This window comes from Macrotis lagotis, chromosome 4 (genome assembly GCF_037893015.1).
Source record: "Macrotis lagotis isolate mMagLag1 chromosome 4, bilby.v1.9.chrom.fasta, whole genome shotgun sequence".
Lineage (NCBI taxonomy): Eukaryota > Metazoa > Chordata > Mammalia > Peramelemorphia > Peramelidae > Macrotis > Macrotis lagotis.
The window spans coordinates 107552026-107562286 of record NC_133661.1 but is presented as its reverse complement, the minus strand read 5'-3'; the positions used below and the strand labels follow the sequence as shown (position 1 = coordinate 107562286).

Sequence of the window (10261 nt, the reverse complement as noted above, 5' to 3'; positions counted from 1 at the left end):
AGTTATTGTTACCCCAAAGTTCACAATAATGTTAGCATGATTTTTCCCCTTCTATTTGGAAAGAATAATAAATACAGGAGTTAGAGAAAAGTAAATTTAAGGAGGATTGTTTTCTTCTATCTGGAATGCAATCAGTAGGAACTGAGTTCTTCATATGAATGACTTCCCCCAAAAAAATCATTATTAGTATTGTAACAGAACATTTTATTCATAATACAAGGCCTCTGTAAAAATCAAAAGGTCCTCGAAGATGGAGCCAGAAGGTCCTGTCCAACCTCATAATGGCATTCAAAAGAATTCTATGTCTGTCCTTGAAATGTTATTCAAAATTGCAAATGTAAATTCCTTTACACTATAAAGCTTTTCTTTCATTTGTTATTGTTAGCCTTGCTCTAAGTGGAGAACACATCAGTCACAAGACTCTGGTTGATTGGAAGACAAGTCTCCTGCCCCAAAGGTCACTAGCAGCCAAACCAACCCTGAATAAATCTGGGAACAATTTGCTTGCAGAACAGATTTGGGGAAATGCCTGAAGATTAAGAGTTTGGCTGTTTATCTTGAGACCCTTTCCATGATCGGTTTGTCCTTGATTGGCAGCATGACCACCTTCAAATATTTTAATCTGAAGAAAAGAAAGGTTGGTGTGAGGAGCCCAGCAGAGAAGCACATTCTATTACTGCATCCACAGGGCTGCAATACCAGCTGCAGGCAGTAAATCCTACATGTCAGGTAGGAGATCCATGGACTCCGGGGCTCTGCAGGTAAACTAGTCAATTCTACACCACAGAGAAAGGAGAATCTATGACCCTGCACATTCCTGGGAGAGATTTATTCCCTCATTCCCCTCCCTCTGATGTGTCAGGAAATAGCAGAGAGGAATTGACCTCACAGTCAGTCCTCATGATGAAGCTTAACCATAAGAACTGAAGTAAGTCTGAGACACCTTTAAGCACATTTACACTCAATTGACCAGGTTGCAATGCTTAGCCCTTCACTTTGGGGATGAAGACCCAATTCCTCAGTCTTTCACAGAGGGGCTAGAGACTAAGCAGAGGTCAAATAGAATTAGCCTCATAGATAATTATTGACAACCTTTTTTTTCCTCACCCCTATTGGAATATTTCAACATTGTTGCAAACATTCTTTTGTATCCTCCTCTTTCTCATTTTGCTATAAAAATATCTGATGTTTTTATAGACCTGTAATGTTTTCAAATATACAAATACACAAAATATACATGCATGTGTGTACTCATCATTATTCAACATATCATATTTATTATTTCAATATCAATTATTTCATTGTAATGCTTTTTTTGTATTTTATTGCATTTAATACATTTTCATTGTTTTATACTCTTTTGTAAATGGGAAGATAGGTTGCATAGGAGATAGAGTATTTACTTGGAGTCAGGAAGATATAAATTTGAATCACATCTCAGATACATATTAACTGTGAATACATGTATGAATCTGTATGTATGTGCTGCTGTTGTTATTATGCATATATATATATATACATATATGACCTATTCACAGAGTTGTTTTGAGTATCATCAAATACTGCTGTCCCCAAGGCATTTCCCCAAATCTGTTCTGCAAGCAAATTGCTCCCAGATTTATTCAGGGTTGGTTTGGCTGCTAGTGACCTTGGGGGCAGCAGACTTGTCTTCCCATCAACCAGAGTCTTGTGACTGATGGGTTCTCCACTTAGAGCAAGGCTAACAATACCAAATGAAAGAAAAGCTTTATAGTGTAAAGGAATTTACATTTGCAATTTTAAATAAGATTTCAAAGGTATTTTGTGTAAAATCTCTAGATTTGATACTCAAAATAACTCTCTGAAGTAGGTGCTTTTATTATACCAATTTTACTGATGAAATAAATGAGGTTGAGAGAAGTTGAGCGTTTTCCACAGTCAGGCAACTAATAAGTGTCTGAGGGAGGATTCAAACTCAAGTCTTCCCAATATTGCTAAGTCAGCACTCCATCAACTTTATGATATTCATGACCATTTTTTAAAATATTTACTTAAGGCAATGGGATTAAATGATTTGCCCAAGGTCACATAGGTAATTATTAAGTGTCTGAGGTCAAATTTGAACTCAGGTCCTCCTGACTCCGGGGCCAGTGATCTATCCACTGAACCATCTAGCTGCCCCCAACACGACTATTTATAAACACAGATAATATGCAATTTACTGAGCATATAAAAAAACCAAATCGAAATAATCTTGGTCTTTTGTCTTCAATGAACTTTCATCACTGAAAAAAGTGACAGGTAAAGACAATGCAAAAGAGGAACTAAAGAAGGGGGCAAGCAATAGATCTTAGGTCTCTAACAAACAGTTATTTCTCTATGAGGAGGCTCTGGAGTGGCAATGGGAAACATAGAGTATGCCATTTCCTTATTGAGGTCAATTATATTAAGCAGACAGGAAGAAAAAAAACAACCATCATTAGAGAAGGGTATAAAGCATTCCGGGTATTTGGGAGTCTCTATGAATATCAAAAGATAGAGAGACCATCAAAAGAAAAGGTCTAATATTTATGGAGATTTTATTAATGATAGAGTAAGGATACCAGAATCTTCAGTGGAAATATTGCCTCAGAAGAGAAAGAACTAGACTGGAAAAGGGAAAAGATGAAAATATGGAAAGACAGGAACAACTAGGAGATGCAGTGAATAGAGTTACAGAACTGGAATCAGTGAGACCTGAATTCAAATTTGGCCTCAGATACTAGTTATGTGGCCCTGAACAAATCACTAGATCTTTTTTTTTACCTCATTTTCTTCATCTGTAAAGTGAGGTAGAGAAGGAAATGGCAAACCAGTCCAATATCTTTGCCAAGAAAATTCCAAATGATGTCACAAAGAATCAGACATAACTGAAAAACAACAACAGGAATAGAAAAAGGCACTAGGGAAAAGGTGTTCATGCTTCATTTAGCAATGATATTGAATCAAAGGGATTAGAACAGTAGTTTCCCAATTATAAAGTGATAGAATTCCTTTTGATGATAGTATTCTGTTGATTATAGCAGATCAGGGAGATATGGTAAATGGTTCACAAATTATGTGGTAAAGGAGCCCATCAATTCAAGATAGTACAAGACAAGGGTACTCATTTCCCTCTCCATCATAATCCTTTTGAAGATGAGGTACCTGGACTAGAATTTTCAGGGTAAGTGAAAGTGGCAGCCAGGGGGTGACAATGATGAAAGTATCATCTCTGGCAACATTTAGTCATTTTACTTCTATGCATCTGTTTGGTAAGTACTCATTTGACATGTACTTCCTGTAATTAATAGCATTCTTAAATCATAGAACTGATCCTATCTTTTTACCACGGACTGCCTGCTCAAGCTCTCATCAACTGAGTCTATTGAACAATAAGGACTTAAGTTTATTTCAAAGCCCAGAAACTGGAGCTTCTCCAATAAGTTTAAAAGCATTTATTAAGCCTCCTTGACCATGTGGCAAGCTCTATGAAAATGAAGAATAAACATTTCAATACCTAAGCACTTTGCCAAACACTTGAACAAAAGTTACCTGATATGATTCTCACAAGAATTTTATAATGTAGGTGATATTATTATTATATTCATTTTACATCTGAGGAAACTGAAGCAGACAAAGGTTAAGTGATTTGTTCACAGTGACACAACTAGTATCTGAGGTTCAATTTTAACTTATGTTTTCCTATTTCCAGGTCCATTCTATCCACTTAGATTTACTAGGCTTGGAAATACTGAAGACAAGAATGAAACTCTGTCAAAAAAGAAATTCATGTTCTACCTGGGAGGAGCACACACAAATATATAAGTATATATGAAAGAAATACAAGGGAATTTAGAGAGAAGAGGCACTGGAGGTGATTAGAAAAGATCTCATAGGAGCAGCTAGGTGGCATAGTGGATAAAGCAGCAGCCCTGGAGTCAGGAGTACCTGGGTTCAAATCTGGTCTAAGACACTTAATAATTACCTAGCTGTGTGGCCTTGGGCAAGCCGCTTAACCCCGTTTGCTTTGCAAAAAAAAAAAGAAACCTAAAAAAAAAGATCTCATAAAGAAAATTGTTCTTGAACTAAGTTCTGAATAACACTAGACGTTCTAAGAGGCAGAGTGGAAAAGGATATGCCTTCTAGGAACTGGGAAGAGTTTATAAAAAAAAAGGAATGGAAATGGGAAATGGTGCCTATATCAATCTGGTAAAAATTTTAGTGTTTTACTTCAATGGGGGCATTGATCTATGCTAACCAAATTTGCTGGAAACACAAAGGTAGAAGGGATAGCTAATACACTAGAAGAGTCAGGATCCAAAAAGATACTGATAGGATGGAGCAATGGGCTGAAACTAGGTGGCATAGTAAAGTACTGGTCCTGGAGTAAGGACTACTCCTCTTCTGGATTACAAATCTGTCCTGAGACATTTACTAGCTATGTGACCTTTAGGAAAGACACTTAACTCTGTTTGCCTCAGTTTCCTCACCTGCAAAATTATCTGATGAAAGAATGTGCAAAACATTCCAGTATCTGACAAGGAAAACCCAAAAAGAGTCATGGGAAGTTGGACATAAGAATAGGAATAAATGTAGTCTTATACTTGAGTTCAAATTATCCCTTTCACAAGTACAACCTCAAATGAAGCACAAAGTGGTTTACTGATGAATTACTCAGATGAAATGACTAATATCTAAGAGAGGAATCAAAAGCATCTCCACAGTGGAAAACCTCATGGACTAAAGGAGCAGAATGATGTCAAAGAAGTTGACTCATTAATAAAATTTATTTATAAAATTTATTTATTTATAGAAACAGAAAAGATTATGTCAGAAATTTAGGATCAGATCACTACCGCCAGAAATTACAGATGGAATATATTTAAGGAGTTTCTTGAACAATGAAGATTGAACAAAGAAATACCAGAAATAATGAACTTCATTTTGAAGAACCTGAGTATTTATTAGACACCTTAGAAAGTCATTTATATGGCAAGAAGGAAAGACTAGAAGATTGGTATCCTTTGAAGACTAATATTTGATAGCTCTCCTTCCTACAGAGTCACAAAATAACCTTGAGAATTCAACAAATCAAGTAAAATTGTGTCAGCATATAAATACAGATAGAACTGTTGTCCAAAAAATATTGATCCACAAATATCAAGAACAATGTTCTTTTTAAAAAATTAATTATTCATTTTCATGCATATACACATGTGTATTTTTAAGTTATAAAATTTCTTTCCACCCTCCCTACCTGCCTCCCTTCCTTCAGCAGCAGGTTAGCATCATACATATTTTGATAAACATGTTTACAGATTAGTTATTTTCAGTATGATGAATTAGTATTAAGGGGAAAAATATATAAGAGATAATTTTTTTAAAGTGTTCATCTGATGGTGAAGGGTGTGTGTGTTTCTGTGTGTGTGTGTGTGTGTTGTTTTTCTTTCTCTGGATGGGGACAACATTGCGATAGCTGGTCTAATACAGTTGTTCTAACTCTTTGAACTAGGAAGAGCTGCTTCTATTAAGGTGTTCATCTCACAATGTTGTTGTTGATGTGTATATTGTTCTCTTGGTTCTACTCCCTTCATTTAACATCAGATCCCATAAATCATTCCATGTATCTCTGGAGATTGACCATTTATGGTTTCTTATAGATCAATAATATTCCATAGTATACAAGTACCATAACTTTTTTAGCCATTCCTCAATTGATGAACATCCCCTTGATTTCAATTCTTTGCCACTGCAAAAAAAGCTGCTATGAATATTTTGGAACATGTAGGACTTTTACCTTTTTTAAAATAATTTCTTGGGGCAGCTAGGTGGTCCAGTTGATAGAGCACTGGCCCTGGAGTCATCCCTGAATTCAAATCCTAGCTGTGTGGCCTTGGGTAAGCCACTTAACCCCATTTGCCTTGCAAAAAAAAAAAAAACCTAAAAAAAAAATAATTTCTTCTGGATATAGACCTAGAATTGTAATTGTTGGGTCAAAGAGTATGAACAGTTTTATTGCTCTTTGGGTATAGTTCCATATTGCTCTCCAGAAAGGTTAGATGCATTCACATCTCCACCAGCAATGCATCAATGTCCCAGTCCTTCCAGAACTTCTCTAACAATGATAATTTTCCTCTTTTTTTCATCTTGGCAAAAACAATGTTTTTTTTTTTATTAAAGATATTATTTGAATTTTACAATTTTCTCCCAATCTTGCTTCCCTCTCCCCACCCCCACCCCACAGATAGCACTCCATCAGTCTTTACTTTGTTTCCATGTTGTACCGTGCTCCAAATTGGGTGTGATGAGAGAGAAATCATATCCTTAAAGAGAACAGAATTCTCAGAGGTAACCAGATCAGACAATAAGATATCTGGGTTTTTTCCCAAATTAAAGGGAATAGTCCTTGTACTTTGTTCAAACTCCACAGCTCCTTATCTGGATACAGATGGTACTCTCCTTTGCAGACAGCCCAAACTTGTTCCCAATTGTTGCACTGATGGAATGAGCAAGTCCTACAAGGTTGAACATCACTCCCATGTTGCTGTTAGGGTATACAGTGCTTTTCTGGTTCTACTCATCTCACTCAGCATCAGTTCATGCAAATCCCTCGAGGTTTCCCTGAAATCCTGTCCCTCCTGGTTTCTAATAGAACAATAGTGTTCCATGACATACATATACCACAGTTTGCTAAGCCATTCCCCAACTGAAGGACATTTACTGGATTTCCAATTCTTTGCCACCACAAACAGGGCTGCTATAAATATTTTTGTACAAGTAATGTTTTTACCCTTTTTCCTCATCTCTTCAGGGTATAGACCCAGTAGTGGTATTGCTGGGTCAAAGGGTATGCACATTTTTGTTGCCCTTTGGGCATAGTTCCAAATAGCTCTCCAGAAGGGTTGGATGAGTTCACAGATCCACCTACAGTGTAATAGTGTCCCAGATTTCCCACAACCCTTCCAACAATGATTATTATCCTTCCTGGTCATACTGGCTAATCTGAGAGGTGTGAGGTGGTACCTCAGAGAAGCTTTAATTTGCATTTCTCTAATAATTAATGATTTAGAGCATTTTTTCATATGGCTATGGATTGCTTTGATCTCCTCATCTGTAAATTGCCTTTGCATATCCTTTGACCATTTGTCAATTGGGGAATGGCTTTTTGTTTTAAAAATATGACTCAGTTCTCTGTATATTTTAGAAATGAGTCCTTTGTCAGAATCATTAATTTTAAAGATTGTTTCCCAATTTACTACTTTTCTTTTGATCTTGATTACATTGGTTTTATCTGTGCAAAAGCTTTTTAATTTAATGTAATCGAAATCATCTAATTGGTTTTTAGTGATGTTCTCCAGCTCTTCCTTAGTCATAAACTGGTCCCCTTTCCATAGATCTGACAGGTAGACTAGTCCTTGATCTTCTAATTTGCTTATAGTATTGTTTTTTATGTCTATGTCCTGTAACCATTTGGATCTTATCTTGGTAAAGGGTGTGAGGTTTTGGTCTAATCTCAGTTTCTTCCATACTAACTTCCAATTATCCCAGCAGTTTTTATCAAAGAGGGAGTTTTTATCCCAGTGGCCAGACTCCTTGGGTTTATCAAACAGCAGATTACTATACTCCTCTCCTGCTTTTACACCTAGTCTATTCCACTGGTCCACCACTCTATTTCTTAGCCAATACCAAACAGTTTTGATGACTGATGCTTTATAATATAATTTTAGATCAGGTAATGCTAAGCCACTTTCGTTTGCATTTTTTTTCATTAAGCTCCTGGCAATTCTTGACTTTTTATTTCTCCATATGAATTTACTTAAAATTTTTTCTAACTCATTAAAGTAATTTTTTTGGAAGTTTGATTGGTAGGGCACTAAACAGATGGTTTAGTTTTGGTAGAATTGTCATTTTTTATTATATTAGCTCTCCCTATCCATGAGCAGTTGATATTTGCCCAGTTATTTAAATCTGATTTAATTTGTGTGAGAAGTGTTTTATAATTGTTTTCAAAAAGATTCTGAGTCTGTCTTGGCAAATAGACTCCCAAATATTTTACACTGTCTGAGGTTACTTTGAATGGGATTTCTCTTTCTAGCACTTCCTGCTGTTTCTTGCTAGACATGTATAGAAAAGTTGAGGATTTATGGGGGTTTATTTTATAACCTGCAACTTTGCTAAAATTGCTAATTGTTTCCAGTAGTTTTTTAGATGATTTCTTGGAATTCTCTAGGTAGACCATCATGTCATCTGCGAAGAGTAAGAGTTTTGTCTCTTCCTTCCCAATTCTAATTCCTTCAATTTCTTTTTCTTCTCTAATTGATGATGTTAACATTTCTAATACAATATTGAATAGTAGTGGTGATAATGGGCACCCTTGTTTGACCCCTGATCTTATTGGAAATTCCTCTAGCCTCTCCCCATTGAATATAATGCTTGTTGATGGTTTCAGATAGATACTGCTAATTATGTTAAGGAACAGTCCATTTATTCCTACACTCTCTAGTGTTTTTAATAGGAATGGATGCTGTATTTTGACAAAAGCTTTTTCAGCATCTATTGATATGATCATATGATTTCTGATAGGTTTGTTATTGATATAATTGAGTATACTAACAGTTTTCCTAATATTGAACCAACCCTGCATTCCTGGAATAAATCCTACTTGATCATAATGTATTATCCTAGTGATGACTTGTTGTAGTCATTTTGCTAAGATTTTATTTAGGATTTTTGCATCTATATTCATCAGGGAAATAGGTCTATAATTTTCTTTCTCTGTTTTAACTCTTCCTGGTTTAGGTAACAGTACCATATTGGTTTCATAGAAAGAGTTAGGCAGAGTTCCATATTTCCCTATTTTTCCAAAGAGTTTATATAGGATTGGAACCAATTGTTCCTTAAATGTTTGGTAGAATTCACTTGTGAATCCATCAGGCCCTGGAGATTTTTTTTAGGGAGTTCAATAATGGTTTGTTGAATTTCTTTTTCTGAGATAGGGTTGTTTAGGTATTTAATCTCTTCTTCATTTAACCTGGGCAACTTATATTTTTGTAAATATTCATCCATTTCACTTAGATTATCAAATTTATTGGCATAGACTTGGGCAAAATAATTTTGAATTATTACTTAATTTCCTCCTCATTGGTGGTGAGTTCACCTTTTTCATTTATAATACTAGCAATTTGGTTTTCTTCTTTCTTTTTTTTAATCAAATTGACCAGAGGTTTATCAATTTTATTAGTTTTTTCATAATACCAACTTTTGGTTTTATTTATTAATTCAGTAGTTTTTTTGCTTTCAATTTTATTAATTTCTCCTTTACTTTTTAAAATTTCTAATTTGGTATTTGATTGGGGATTTTTGATTTGCTCTTTCTCTAATTTTTTAGTTGCATGTTTAGTTCATTGATTTCCTCTTTCTCCAATTTATTCATATAAGCATTTAGAGCTATAATATATCCCCTGAGAGTTGCTTTGAATGAATCCCATAGGTTTTGGTATGTTGTTTCATTATTATCATTATCTAGGATAAAATGGTTAATTCTTTCTCTAATTTGTTTTTTGGTACACTCATTTTTTAAGATGAGGTTATTCAGTTTCCAATTTGCTCTGGGTCTCTATCTCCTTGGCCCAGTATTGCATATGACTTTTATTGCATTGTGATCTGAGAAAGATGTATTCACTATTTCTGCCTTTCTGCGGTTGATCATTAGGTTTTTATGTCCTAGTACATGGTCAATTTTTGTATAAGTTCCATGTACTGCAGAGAAAAAGGTATATACCTTTCTATCCCCATTCAGTTTCCTCCATAAGTCTACCATAGCTAATTTTTCTAACAATCTATTTACCTCCCTAATTTCTTTCTTGTTTATTTTATGATTTGATTTATCTAGATCTGATAGCGGGAGGTTGAGGTCTCCTACTAGTAGAGTTTTCCTGTCTATGTCTTCCTGTAATTCTTTCAGCTTCTCCTCTAAGAATTTGGGTGCTGTCCCACTGGGTGCATATACATTCAATATTGAAATGACTTTATTGTCTATGGTACCTTTTAGGAGAATAATGTTTCCTTCCTTATCTCTTTTAATGCTATCTATTTTTGCTGCTGCTTTGTCTGAGATAAGGATTGCTACCCCTGCTTTTTTTACTTCAGCTGAAGCAAAATATATTTTGCTCCAACCTTTTACCTTTACTCTATATGTATCTCTCTGCTTCAAATGAGTTTCTTGTAAGCAGCATATTGTAGGATTCTGGTTTTTAATCCA

General features: G+C 35.2%; 1 long non-coding RNA gene across 2 annotated transcripts in view; it reads left to right on the top strand.

The window, feature by feature from the left end:
- Nucleotides 1-502: 502 nt before the first annotated feature.
- LOC141519984 (uncharacterized) overlaps nt 503-10261 on the top strand; it is a 71189-nt gene continuing 61430 nt past the window's right edge. Inside the window, exon 1 of one of the 2 annotated variants that reach the window (XR_012477496.1) lies at nt 503-729. This is a non-coding gene — a long non-coding RNA (uncharacterized LOC141519984). Of the gene's footprint in view, nt 730-2811; nt 3185-10261 lie in introns of those variants that run through there. The other variant, XR_012477497.1, reaches the window with a different exon arrangement.